The sequence below is a fragment of the Propithecus coquereli genome, unplaced genomic scaffold, assembly GCF_000956105.1.
Source record: "Propithecus coquereli isolate 6110/MARCELLA unplaced genomic scaffold, Pcoq_1.0 Scaffold71, whole genome shotgun sequence".
Lineage (NCBI taxonomy): Eukaryota > Metazoa > Chordata > Mammalia > Primates > Indriidae > Propithecus > Propithecus coquereli.
In genome coordinates, this window is record NW_012153174.1 from 1,450,244 (window position 1) to 1,465,530 (window position 15,287).

Below are 15,287 nucleotides of genomic sequence, written 5' to 3' on the forward strand. Positions count from 1 at the left end.
ATTATAAGAAAATATGCTTCATCTCATCACTCAATGTCCATTAAAAAATCAATACCAAATGCAGATTTCATCCAGGGAGCTAATATTTTCTCTAATGTTTTATGAGGACTTTTTTTTTCAACTCTGATGTTTTCACAAATACATTGGGGCTCAGGTGGAAGTTGCATGGTGACACTGCTTCCTCCTGGCCACCAAGAAGATGGGTCGTCTGAATCCAGCCAGGGGCTGTGGACGGCACGTCCATGGAAGCAGGCGACCCACCTGTGTAGAAGGGATATGACCAAATGTTAATAGCTTGAGCCCTTTGGCTTCTGCAAGGACGTCATTGAGGCTCTACAGATCATGCAAAATAAACCAAGAAAACGGACTTCCACGTGTATCTCTCTAGGTGCCACTTTGGCATTTGAAAGACGTCATAAAAATCTCAAATGGATGTGCAGAAAGGTGAGCTCTAGTCCACCTTTAAGATCTATGAACTATTGTGAGATATTTTTGTTTCAACAAGCAAATGGAGCATTTATAAAATGGCAAAAATTGTTTTGGAGAACATCCTCGCTAGTGGAAGTGCCTCATTAAATAGGGAGTGGCAAAGGGCGGGGCGATTTAGGTGGGCCGGGGCTGGCATAGCATCTTGACCCCACATGCGGTCCTGCGAGTCCTAAAGCTGTGCTGGCTGGTCAGAGCCTCCTCTTCCTGCAGGGCGTAGGCTGCGGGCAGCTCTTTACGGAGGCCGTGTGCTCCGAGGCCAGGGCTGGTGGGTGGAAGTTCCACAGTTTTAGCTTCTCCTCTGGGTCTGCTGACCTTTTCTAGACCAATTGCAATTTGAATCCTCTACACAAGTTGAATCTTGGCTGCCTTCCTGATCGCTACGATTGCCTCAGTACATAGAAAGAGGAAAGTGTTGGAGATGAAGTCAGTCCATCAGCCAATCAACAAATCAATTTTGAATTTAGAGAATAAAAAGTCCAGTGCAAGAAAGGCTGGCTAAAATGGGATTCTGAAGGGGTTATATCTGAAATTTAATTGCTAATCTGTATATCTTCAACACTGACATGTCATGCAAATATCAGTTCGATATCTCCAATGCTTGTCGTGTTTCTTCTGTGTTCATCTTATTAAGTATTATTAATTATCTGATTAAGGTGACAGTGTAAGTCTTCCAAACGTGTTTGGAGCTGGCTGGGCAAACAAACCCTAATCAGGGAAAGCGTGTATATTTGTACTTGTGGTTCTGTCACGTTGCGCTCAGCAAATCCCACATCAAACTTACGTAGCTACTCCCAACTCAGTTCAACTTATGATTTCTTCCCTTGTTTTTTTTTATTAAAAAAGATTTTTTTTTTTTTGAGATAGGATCTTGCTTTTTTTGCCCAAGCTAGAGTGAGGTGGCACAACCATAGCTCACTGCAGCCTTGAGCTCCTGGGCTCAAGTGATCCTCCTGTCTCAGCCTCCTGAGTTGTTGGGACTGCAGGCGTGTACCACATGCCTGGCAGATTTTTAAATTTTTTGTAGAAACAGGTTCTGGCTATGTTGCCTAGGTTGGTCTTGAACTTCTGGCCTCAAGAGACTCTCCCGCCTCAGCCTCCCAAGTCATGGGATTACAGGTATCAGCCACTGTGCCTGGCTTTTGTCCTTGTTTTTATCAATAGATCCATTATTCTTCTATTTACTCAGGCACAGTATTTGGGGACCTGTCATGGATTTATTCATCTATTTGTTCTCTTAATTAACAAATATTTTTTGAATGCTTAGTATGTACCAGACACTGCTCTAGATGCTGGAAATACAATACTGAACAAAACTGATAAAAATTTCTGCCTTTTTTAGCTTACAGATTAGTAGAGTAGAAAGTCAATAAACGTGATAAATAAATTTTATATTGGATAGTGATATATCTTTTTCTATTATTATTGTTTTTAATTGGCACATAATTGTATGTATGTATGGGATACACTATGATATTCCAATACATGAATACAATGTGTAATGATCTATTCAGGGTAATTAGCATTTCCATCACCTCAAACATTTATCACTTCTTTGTGTTGGAAACCTTCAAAATTGCTCTTCTAGCTATATGAAAGTATATAGTAAATCGTTTTGATTATAGTTACTCTATAGACAGTGGTATAACTTTGCACGGCCATCTTCACATGGCCTCCTCTTTCGTTTTTCTTGAGCAGGGTCTTGCTCTGTTGCCCAGACTGCCATGCAGTGGCAAGATCACAGCCCACTGCAGCCTCGAACTCCTCAGCTCAAGCAATCCTCTTTCCTGAGCCTCCCAATGAGCTGGGATGACAGGTGCATGCCACCATGCCCGGGGCCTTCTTCTGTCTCATATGAGGACAGTTGTCCCTGGATTTAGGGTCCACCTGGGTAACCCGAGATGATCTCATCTCAAGATCCACGACTTAATTAAATCTACAAAGACCCTCTCCCCAAACAAGGGCACAACTCAGATTCTGGGGGTAGGACATAGATATATCTTTTGGGGGGGGCCACCATTCAACCCACCACTAGGGAGAAGAGGAGGGTTATTTTTCTTCCTTCAATTTTAAATTAGGCGTTATAGGGAAGGCCTTTCCGAAAAGGTGACATTTGAACAGAGATCTGAAAGAGGCGAGGGAGGGAACCTGCAGACTTCTGGGGCAGGGCAGCCAGGAAGCAGGAAGGTCGAGGGGGAAGCGCGAGGGGGAAGGCCTCTCCTGTGCTGTTGAGGAAGGAAGAGGCCAGGTCCGGCCGGCGTCCAGGCCCAGGTAACAGCGTAGGTTTTCGCCACGAGCATGCTAGGGAGCCAGTGGGGGGCTCTAAGCAGAGAAGTGACACCAGCCTACCTCTGTGTCGCAGTGCGATGTTGGCTGCTGTGTGGAGAATGGAGGGAGGGCGCAGAGACAAGGAGATCTGTTCGGACACAGCATGAGCACAGCGGTGGATGGCGGCTTCAACCAGCCGGTTGCTGCAGCAGTGGGGAGAAGTGGTTGGATTCTGGACAGGCTTTAAAGATGTTGCTCAGAGGATTTGCTTACAAATTTGGGGTAAGATAAGGCGTGAGGGGCAAAGAGGGGCCCTGGGAGAGTCTACACGTTTGGCCTGAGCAACTGGAAAAAATAAAGTTATTATTGACTGAGATGCAGAAGACTGTGGGTACCAGAAGCTTAGATGCAGAAGTTGCGAGTGTCCTACTGGTCGTCCAGATTGGGTACAGGAGGCTGGAGGACGCGGCAGCGCTGAGCGGGAGATGTAAATTTGGGACTTAGAAGCACAGAGAAGATCAGAGAAGACCCTTACAGCCGTGAGACAGGACGACATCACCGAGTGTGGGCAGAAAGGAGAAGTGGTCCTGGGCTGGGCTCTGCGACACACCCACACTTAGAGGTCCAGGAAGTGAGGAGCCGAAGGAGCCTGGGATGGGGAAGGGTAGCCGGGAAGTCAGAAGCATGACGCGTGGAAGGCAAGTGGAGAAGTTTTTGGTTCTCTGCTCTCGCGTCCTTTATCAAGATGCCCCCCGCCCCTAGGCATCCTCCCGTGGGTTTTTTTCTTCCTTTCAATCATTTCTTATTACTCTCCTGTTCTTCTTCTTCTCATTCTCTTCCTCATTTCATGACCTCGCCTCGGGGTTATAGTGCTAGGGTCAGTTCGGGGTGGGATTTCAGACCCCGATTCATTCACCAGGGGCGCTTCGGCCGCTCCCCTCGCCGCTGCCTGCGCTCACCTGCGCGCAGGGGACGGCGCTCGGTCCGCGGATGGAGGCAGAGAAAGCCCAGCTCAGCTGCGGGGTGGGTCAGCTTAGGACAGGCTGCAAGCTGCCCCGGGCTGCTGCTGCGCTCCAGCGCCACTTGGGCTGGCCCCGAAAGACTTGGGCGGTGAGTTGGTGGTGCGTCTCGTCGCCCACTTAGAGCGAAAGGAGAATGGCACGCGGATTCGCCATCGAGGCAGACGGCAGGGCGGGGGGTCAGAGGCCGGGAGGAGAAAGCCTAGATCACCAGGGACAAGCAGGTCCGGGGAAGGAGCAAGCGGTGGGCACCGGTGTGAAGGTCCACTTCGTTTCTCTCGTTAGAGCCTGCCGGAGAGCGTCCGCCACGCCTGCGGCGCTGACCCAGCGGGAAGAGAAGCGGCAGCCGGCCAGCCTCGCCACCGGCCACCCCAGTGCCCGGCGCTGTGCGGAGGGAATAGCCGTGGGGCCAGAGCTGAGGTCACCCGGGGGCCCACTCACCAAAGCTACTGTGCCGCGAGTGTCCACCCAAGACCAGGACTGAGCCCCGACACGGCACGATCCTTCCAAGTGGCCACCTGTGGCAGGCGGATCCCACTGGACTCTGTCGCACCTGGGTCACAGTTCAGCTGCCCCTGCCCTCACTTCCTCCCTCCCTGACAGCACGCCCTGATTGACCTCCTACCTGCAAATATCTGCCTCCGGTCCTTCCTGGGGAACCTGCCCTAAGACAAGAAGACAGCAAGAGAGAGACACAAAAGGAAGAGGGAAAATAGAAAAGAAGAGAGACGAACATTCCATAGGACGTCACTGATTGACATACAGGTTGCTTTCTACTTCTCTTGGTCCCTGTATTGGCAAACATGCGAGCACGTTTTAATTTTATTACACAGTTTCCAAAATATCCACTAGGGGGAGAACTTGCATCGAGTTTGCCACTGAAATCGTGCAGCCGATCTAGACGGTGGAGGGCGTTGCATTTATTTATTATTTATGTATTTATTTAACCTTACTGAAATAAAATGATAGGTTCTAAAAACAATGAAATGCGTTTATGACTCTTCTTCGTGGCCTAAGTTTTTTACACATTTTAGGCCGGAGAACATTATATAGAATTACATTTCTCTTGTGATTGACTGGTTACTATGGAATGGTTTAAGTAGAAAGAGATGAACTGCGTGAGGGCACAGCTAACGTTTCCACGTAAGCATTTTTGCTGAACACCGCCTCTTGATTAGTTCATTGTGATTTCTTTTAAGCTCTTTGAAATTTGCAATATGGTTTTTTTTTTTTTTTTAAAGATTCTGAATGTGAGTATCGATTGAAAGATAACTGCAGATTAAGGAAACAATTTTATTCATTAAAGACTTACCCATTGATATGCTTTTTACATTTCCATTTTCAAACACTGGGCGAAGGAATTTCTTTCCATGTGCATTGCTATTCTTGCTGATTATTGAGAAAGTTTTATTGAGGTCATAGAATGTAGGTTAATAGAATTTAGCATATACTGTGCATTGCTGGTCGCAGCTCCGAGCAATAGGAATGTGGCCCCAATTCAGCAGCCAGCCAGCCCTGCTTTGGGAACATTGCACCAGGTATCCTTGCTGGATTTGGGGGTGGCTGCTCTGTGGGCTTGTTTCCTGCCACCAGGGTCCAGAGCCATGGATAGCATCTAGTGGTGACCAGCCCTGTGCACAGTCCCCGCAGGGCCTCCCGAAGATAGTCTAGACCTCGACCTCTATTTGTTTAGAGCAGGGGTTAGCAAACCTTGGTCCTTGGGCCAAGTACAGCCCATTGCCTATGCTTTTAAGGCCCTTAAACTAAGAATGGCTTCTACAAACAAACGTCTGCAATTCCCATCTGACGACTGGGAATACTAACTTGGAATCACAGTTAAGCGAAATGCTCTCCCCCCAAGTCCATTCTTCTCATTAGTAGACCCGTATTACAAAAGAATAGTACTTATTATTATTATTATATTTTGAATTTTATCAATTAAAATTTGTGAGAATTGTTTTCTCTCTTGTTATGTATGTACTTACATAATATCCATTGTTTTGCCTCTTGACCCACAAAGCCTAAAATATTTACTATCTGGCTTTTACAGAAAAACTTTGCTTACTGCTGCTTAAGAGGGATGTAACATTTTACTACGCTTCCTAAAATTACAGGTGAAATAGTGTGTGAGGCATGTGAAGTCTCTCTGGAGAGTAGGTATCTCACTTTCTTTGATCTGAAAAGTGACTGGGGTCACTGACATGTTAAGGACCACCAGTCTCACTGGATGAAGACCTATCCACTGCCAAATAGTAATAATAATGATGATGATGATGATGATAATAATAGCTTAAAGATTATGGGGCCAGTGTACAAAGAATGATGAAAACATGGCTCACAATGAATTTAGGAGACCAAGGGTAGGACTGAATTGAATTATTAAAAATTTGAGGACAGCTTTTTAGTCATAATTACGAAGTACACAAATGCTCCAAGACTTGTGATGGGGTTATATGTCCTGATAAACCCATCCTAAGTTGAAAATATCATAAGGCAAAAATGCATTTAATGCACTTATCTTACTGAACATCACAGCTCAGACTGGCCTACCTTAAATGTGCTCAGAACACTTACATCAGCCTGCCGTTGGGCAAAATCATCTAACACGAAGCCTATTTTATAATTAAGTGTTGAAGGTCTCATGTAATTTATTGAATACTGTACAGAAAGTGAAAAATGGAATGGTTGTGTGGGTGCTCGAAGTATGATTTCTAACGAAAGAGTCAAAAATAGGAGCACCCTTTTTTGCTGCACTCGAGAAAAGCACAGCCTTTGGCACTGAATACGTGTCTCATCTGTGTCCGTAACTTCGTGACCCACATGAGCACAATTAACTGGACATTTCAAAACCAGTTACAGTTAAATGCATGTAATTAGAGTTAATGAAGTTATTATTCTTATGAATTTGAAGTTTAGCTAACCAGGATGTTATCTGTAAGCAGTGAGGATATAAATTATGTTTTTTGATATTACCTATGTTTTTTCAAGTCTGCTCTGTTTTTCTTGGTAAAGACTCTGAGGGCTAATGCCTCTTAGAGAGCAGAGAAGGGCAGAGGATCTTCTGAGAACCAACAGTGAATCCTTAGAATGGATGTTCAATATTTCAGTTCCATTCAGTTACAATGTCTGGGAAACTGAGTTTATTCTAGCCTTTTCAGACGACCCCATGTGAATATTGAAATATGCTAAATAAGTGTTGTCCATGCCAAACCCACTCTTCAGCCTATGCAGTGGTATGTACCTGTAGCCCTAGCTACTTGGGAGGCTGAGGCAGGAGGATCGCTTGAGCCCAGGAGTTTGAGGCTGTAGTGTGCCATGATAGCACCTGTGAATAGCCATTGCACTCCAGCCTGGGCAACAAGCAGGACCCCATCTCTACAAACAAAAAACAAAAAACCCCACAACACATCCCTTATTTCTGGAGTTGGCTCAGATTCATCCTTTCTGCAAAGATGGGTGGAAAGACTTGGCATTTAGCCCACCTATCCACTGGCAAGAACTAGGGCAGAAAGGAAAACAGTTGAGACCATTACCTGGAATCAAAGCCCAGAAACCAGGGAAGTACTGTCTCAAATGACTGTCCTTTTTCTTTTTCCCCTCAAGCATGGTACTTGTTTCATTTTATGAAAAGAAGAATTTGCACACCTTCTTTGGTTGAGCTGTTTATGTTGGTGTGAATTCTGGCAAATGTCTCTGAAGGCTTAGCTGAGTGATTTGGATACAACATCCTAACCTGTCCCAATTTAAGAAACTCTCATGAGATTGCACTAAGGAAAAGCATCTGCAGAGAAGCGCAGCCCCGTGGTGCTGGACTGCTCTAATCTGAGTTCTGCTCTGCAAAGCCCTTCTAATCCTCTTGTACCCTGCTGTGGCTGGCAGTCTAGGGAAGGCAGCAAGAGCAAAAATCTGCAGGATACAGATTTAATTCAATCTAGCAAACATTTACCGAGCACCTCTGGTGTCCCAGACGCTGGGCCAGGTTCTGGGGATACAAAGATTAATAGGATATGGTTCCAGAACTCAAGGAGGCCACTTTTTATAGGCAGAGAAGCACAACTAGGGGAACAGTAAAACGGCAGTGGGCAGAGAAGGGAATTAATCACTGAAGGAATGGCATGGATGTATCTTAAATGATAAGGAGAACTTAACAGCTGAAGGAGGGCAGGTGGGCATCTCAGCAGAGGAAACATCAGCAAAGCTAAGAAGGTATCACAGTCTGTGGTATGTGGGGTGAAGGCTGAAATGAGTTTGTCTTGGGGAGAGGTGGCAGTGAATGCTAGGAATGTGAACGGAGGCACAATTGTTGATTCATTCAACAAAATTTACTGCTGGAGATATCATAGCAAAAATAAACAAATCCCCGTGTATGTGGAGCTTTCCTTTGGAGCTGGCAGGTGGGGCAGGGTGAAGACAGACAATAAACACAAAAAAACAGGCAAATTATATAGATAGGATATGGTCTACTTTGCTAGGGTTGACATAACAAACTAGGTAGTTTAGACAGCAGAAATGTATTGTCTCATAGTTCTGGAAGCTAGAAGTCCAAGTCCAAGTGTTGGCAGCGTTGGTTTCTTGTGGGGACTGTGAGGGACCATCCGCTCCAGGCCTCTCCCCCGGCTTCTGTGGGTTCTTGGCCATCTTGGGTGTTCCTTGGCTTGTAGAGCCATCACCCTCATCTCCACCTTCATCCCCACACGGCTTTCCCCAGCTATGTGTGTCTCTGTGTCTACATTTCCTTTTCTGATTTTAGTAAGGACACTAGTTATGTTGGAATAGGGCTCATTCACTCTAATGACCTCATCCGAACTTGATCATGGGCAAAGACCCTCTTTCCAGATAAGGTCACGTTCACTGGTACTGGGGCTAGGACTTCACTGTCTTTTAGGGGAGCTCGATTCGACCCACAGCAGTATGTTAGGGCGTAATACACTTTGGAGAAACACGAAGCAGTGTAAGTGTGTTGAGGAGGGCATCTGAGTGTGGCACAGGGAAGCGGGAAGGTTTGCGGTTTTCCATAGGGGGCCTAGGATACACTTCACTGTGGAGGAGAAATTTGAACAAAATCCGGCGTGTGGGGATGAGGGAGTGAGATTTACGGGTGTCTGGGGGAAGAGTGTTCTAGGAAGAGGGGAAAGCCGCTGTGCAGCCTTGAGTGGGCTTGGGCCTGGTGCGTGTGAGTTGGGGGCAGGAGGACAATGAGGCCGGAGCTGAGTGGGGAGAAGGCAGCAGGAGGAGATGGGGTCAGTGACCATGGGCTGCAGAGGTACGCAGGGTCGTACCGGCCGCGGGAGGACTTTGACCATGGCGCCAGGGGTAGTTTTGAGCAGAAGAGTGAAATAATCCAGGTTAGGCTTTAAAAGCTTTGGGGGTTGCTGTGTTGAGAATGATCTGGGGGCAGGGGCCAGGGCGGGTGTGAGGGGGCCAGTTAGGGGATGGCTGTAAGAGTCCAGGTGAAAGGTAGGGGTTGCTTGGAGTTGGGTGGTGAGAGATTTGGGTGTTGAGTTTGAGCTACATCCGCCACATGCGTGCGGAGGTGGAGCTGGAAGCTGAAGTCAGGCGCAGGAGTTAGACAGATGGGAGCTCACGCCAACCTAGCCATTTCGTCGTCTCCATGGGGATAAACCTTCCTTCGACGAGGTCGCGGACTCACACACGCAGTGGGACGCTCCAAGCGTGTCTTTCAGTTGTGCATTTTCTGTATTCCTTAGTGGCAGTGTCTTTCCTACCCCCGGTCTGATGACACTGACTGCCAGTGAGAGGGAATCATGCACTGTAGACCCTATCTCTTCTTAAAAATAGAGATCAGATACGTAGATAAGGAGCTCAATGTGCCCGGGCATTCCATTTTTGCTTATCTTGAGTCTAGTGGACGTCAAGACCAGAGCAGTGGCTTTCGGCACGAGGCGGCAGGCTGTGCACCAGGCGTGCCATAGGGGCATGCTCCACGAGGTGGCAAGAGAAAGACAGATCAGAGCTGCTCTGGGGTTGACACAGCCTCATCCTTAGCCACTTCTCCAGTTTAACTATCCACCAAGTTACCAATCCTTTATCTCTTCCTTCCGACACTGTCCCAAGTTCAGGCCTGCATCTCCTCTCACCTGGAGCGTTAGAATAGTTTCTTCAATGATCTTCATACTTCCGATTTCTCTTTACTTCCTTCTAAACTATTCTTAAAGTTATTTCCAGGATGTTTCCCCTAAAATATGAAACTGATGATAAACATCACCCCCTGGTCCCTGTTGAAACCCTTTGACGCCCCTGTGATGTTTTGTGGCAGCAGCTTTCATTGCTCTGGCCCACGAAGCTGTTCTTCCCAGCCCAGAACTGCCTGTCTGGACTCCCCTGCACTCTGCGGACCTGGATTCCACACCTCGTCCTCGCTGCGCTAGAGCCTTCCCCCGCCTGTCCCTCTCTGTGCCAAGAAAGCTCTAACAGGGAACAGCTGTCATGATTCAACAGCCTGCCTTTCTGTTGATGCTATTCACTCTTGTGGAACAGTGAAAAGAGCTCGGATCTCTGCGCCAGCAAGACTTGGATTCAAATCACAGCTTTGGCCATGACCAACTGTGTGACTTTGATCACACTTTGATCACACTTTGATCTCAAACTATACCATGGAGATAATGATGTTTGCCTTGTGGGAGTGTCACAAAGGTAGAGACCGTGATGTTAAGATGACTGCTCCCCATCAGACTTGTAAGAGGCTCTCAGTGAGCGGTTACTATTAGGGTTAAATATCAGTGTGGCGCTCAGGGGAGAACCTGTTTGGACTTTCAAGCGTCGTGAATATCTGTGGAAGCTTGGGCAATTTACAAATTCCTGGGCATTTGGTGTAGAGAAAGAGACAAGGACCCCAGATAGAATATGCACAGTTAATTGACATTAGGTTTTAATCTAATGCATACTCACACTTCACCAGTTTAAATTCAACTAATTTAGATTTTATGATATTGCAGGCAAAACTGGGTTGCAACTTAACTTCTGTGCTATTTATGAGAAAATTAATAGGGAGAACATGATTCAGAGCTCCTAATGTGGGGATGTTTAACCTACTTAAGCAAATACACTCGAAAGTTGAGTTAGAATCCATTTAGCAGGATCAGTTTATGTAGAGACCATGTGCCACTTGAAATGATTTACAGATGTAAAATTAGAACTTTGGAGTCAGAAAGGGTATAAATATCATTAGCATATTCTGCTCATTTTAAGGATGAGAAAATAGAGGAATAAAAAGGCCAACTGATTTACACGGGCCCACGCAGAGTGAACGGCAAGAAGATGAGAATCCAGGCCACCTGCCTGCTAACTCATGTCCACTGGGATGTGCTGGACATCAGCTTCTGCCTTGAGAGTCCTAAGTGCTTTTTTTCTAGGCCACACCTGGCTAGCCATTAGTGTTTTAGCAAATTCTTGTTGGCGATTAAGGGAGTGCTATTTACAAATTATTGTGTAATTCAGACTTATTAACAATTCATGTTGGTGTTCCCAGTGTGGTTCTGGAACAGACTACAGGGATTTGGCTGGTTTACTTGGGCAGAGTTGTAAAAGAGAGACCAGTACAATGAGTAAAATCCTGTTGGCAGCATCACACTGAACAAATGTTCTTTATTTAAAATAAAAAAAAATTGGCCTCTAAACACTCAATCTAACTCACTAGTCCTAATTAGGACCATTGTAAGTTTAAGATTTGTTGTCCAGGGTAGATTTTCTGAATCCTGAAGTCTGGCTTGCTTAGCAACTTAGTCTCAGCTAAGATCGAAAGTATTTTCTTGACAATACAACACCCTCCTCTTACGAGCTGACAGCAGAGGGCTTGGGTGACTGCATCTTTCAGCGTCACTCCTGTTTAGCCTTCCTCGTTGGCTGAGACATGAACATGTACACATTTAGCTAACTGGATGTGTTCTGAGAAAATAATAGCCAGTTGAGGCAAATGGTGTTTTCTTTTTTTTTTTGAGACAGAGTCTCACTCTGTTGCTCGGATGAGTGCCATGGTGTCAGCCTAGCTCACAGCAACATCAAACTCCTGGGCTCAAGTGATCCTCCTGCCTCAGCCTCCTGAGTAGCTGGGACTTCAGGCATGCGCCACCATGCCCAGCTAATGTTTTCTATTTTTAGCACAGACGGGATCTCACTCTTGCTCAGGCTGGTTTCAAAGTTCTGACCTCAAGTGATCTTCCTACTTTGGCCTTCCAGAGTGCTATGATTATAGGCATGAGCCACCGCGCCCAGCCAAGGCATATGGTCTTAAAGGGTGACTAGTTTATGCAGACTATTGTTGGCTGTAAAACTTTTTTGTCCAAGAGTGGATGGTCCCCAGAATTCTTCTTACCTGACTTCAGGAGAATCTGAAAAGAAGGAAATCTAGTGTGATTCATTTTCTGTGGTCTGTGTATTTGTTTGATGCAAAAATTTGTACCCTTAGCGCCATTGCTCCAGGCCACCAAGATGAAATAAATCAGTGTGTTAATTATTTGAATAAAGTAATCGTAGAAAAACAGCTGCCACTAATGGAAAGAAAACAAAAGGAAGCTGTAAGTATTATTCCACTATGGAAGATTACAGACTAGGCTGAAGTTGTGCACATTAAAAAATTGATAAAAATGGACGTTTCTTACCTCTGCCAACCACATAACCACAGTTAAACCCTAGGAACTTTTTTTCTACCTGGAGATGAAGCAGACAAATTATGTTTTACCTTTTAACATCCAAGATATGCATGGCTTTGTCTTTTCTTCTTCTTTTTTTCTCCTTTGTCTTCTTAGGTTTAACAATTATAATTAGAAGAAGAATGCAGATAAGACTTAAACATGTATTTTTGGTCAGAAGGACAAAGAGCATATAAAAGATGCTGGCATGAACCCTACTGCACTCATAGTTTCTGCAAACTGATCCAAACTTCAGCATGTGGCTGGGAGGTCATGGGACCCTCCAGATGTCCTACAGCCAACCTCTCCTGCTGCAGGGTGTTTGAACTTGCTGTTCCCTTGCCTGGAACCCTGCCCTTTCCTTGGCGGGTTAACTCTGACTCATGATGCAGAATTCAGCTCAAAGGAGACTTTCTAGTGTCCTCAGCATAGATCAGGTCCCCCGATGTGTGTTGTCATTGCTCACTGTACTTTTCCTCCACAGCCCTTCTCATACATTGTGATTGTGGATTTGTGTGATGGTTTGATCAATGTCTGCCTCTCCCTCTAGGTTGTAAGATACGTGGGGCAGTGTCCAGGGTTGTTTTGCTCATCATAGTATGCCTGGCACAGAGTGGACTCAATAAATATTTGTCAAATAAAATAAGAAATCTCCTTAAATAACAACAATAATGCCTACCATTTATGGAATGTCTATGTGTCAGGTACTGTAACAAATGCTTTATGTATTTTAGTTAATGCACACCATCATTCCACAAAGTTTTACTTTAATACCAAAAGTATAACACTATATTCATTTGTCAGCCATAGGATGTAAGGCCAGAGCTTTTCTTTGATTATAAGTCCATTGATTAAACTCCTTTGGTCTTTTTTTTTTTTTTAACATAAACTACGCCTATAATGCTTTATTTATGATTTCCTAAATGTCTAGGATATAAGAACACCTGCAAAGCAATTTGAGCATGGAATCTTTTTAAATTTTCACAAATTCTCCCAAATCAGTTTTTACAGTTATATCACCAACAACTAATTTGACAATATTTTTTAAGTGACTTGTCTTTGACTTTTGCCTTCATTTTCCACTAGTATATAAAATGTTTAGCTGTTTTCTAATTAAAATAATAAGCAAAATTGGTATACTTAAATACAAACACAATTGTGTCTTGGTAAGTGTATTCTTTGGTAGAAGGGGCATTATCTTCTTGAGTAGCCTGAAAGCTGTGTGCTTTCAGTGTGGTTGGTCAGTATGTTTAAGGGAGAATGGAGAGTGTTATTAATAATTAATTTGGAGAGTTGGTTAAACGGAGGTTGATTAAGGGAGCTTCTACTGTATATCTGTTTTACAAAAGGGAATGTTGAGTCTCAGAGAGGTAAAGCAACTTTCCAAAAGTCACAGAATTAGTGAGTGCTGGAGAATTTGGGGTGAAAATTCAGGTCTGTGTGATTCCAAAGCCTATGATCTTTCTGTGGAATACATGATTCCCTTTCACTGCTACCTGGTAAATCCTTCTCATGGAAACCATGCCTAACTTCTCATACAACTGTGGGAATACATAATAGCCACCCAATAGTTAATAAATTATTTGGTATTTTCTTGCTGAAGCAGGGGCCATTCTCTCATATCTGCTATAGCTGTAAGTCATCATATGGTGTGAAGTCAGGCATCGAGGCATCATGCCCTTCTGTTAGACTGTGATCTCTAAAAGCACAAATGTATATGTGTGTATGTGTTAATTTATAATGATGTCTAAGGAATACTGAATAATCAATATGCATTTAATCATTGAACAAATAAATCAATTAAAAAGAAAATGAAATCAATCGTTCTCCTGAGCAGGATTTCTAGACCCCCATTCTACTGGTTTTCCTGGTGCTGTTGGTCACCCATTAGTGTCCTTGTCGATTCTTACTCATCTACAAATCCATTCAGGAAGTTTCTCTTTTATATTTTTCATTTTTTTCAAAGTGATGTAACGTGTTCCAAATTTAAACTTTTTGAAGTGGAGTAAATGAAATGAGACTTATTGCATGATGGGCAAGACAGACAGGATGTGTCTTGTTCTAAACTAAATCATGGCATTCTGGTTTAAGATGGTTGACTGCCCATGCTTATTCATTTTGTGTCCTTTTCAAATCCCTATTCAAATTACTGTAAAAATTTAAAAGATATATTAATCACAAAGTCAAAAAGAGCAAAAGTAGATCATCAGCAAAGGAGAGGTTTTAAACAAATTTCTGGAAGACAGAAAGTGGATGAAGGGTTATAGGGAAGAAAACTGCATCCTTGAATATGCGGAACTCTGGGAGAGTGTGGGACTTACTTAGTTGAACAGGAAGAATGATTCTTTGGGCTACATCAAGAGGGTTTTAGCCCGAAGAATCACTACAGATTGAAAATCTGTATATGAAGAGTCTGTGTCTACTTCAACTTGTATTGAAAAGACCTGATGATCAGTAATTTACCTCCAAACAAACATAAAAACAAACAAAAGCATGTTTTACAAACAAACTGAACAAATTGGGGAGATTCAGGGCAATAAGAATAAGCGTTTCTTTTCCAACGCTATTCTGGCATTTGGTGGTCTTAGGTCAAGGCCAGCTCTCTGTCTGCTCACTCTTGAGCAGAGTCTTCCAATCAACAAACTCTACTCAGACACACAGAGCCCTTAAATAGTTCTCTCCTTACTGATGCTGTTTTTTTTTTAAAAACTTCAGAATATTTTTGGAGCACAAACATTTTGGTTACATGAATTGCTTTTGTGCAAATTGAGTCAAAGTTATAAGTGTGTCCATCACCCATATAGTGCACACTGTACCTGTTAGGTGTGAATTTACCCATCCCCTCCACGCCACCTGCTTGATTTCC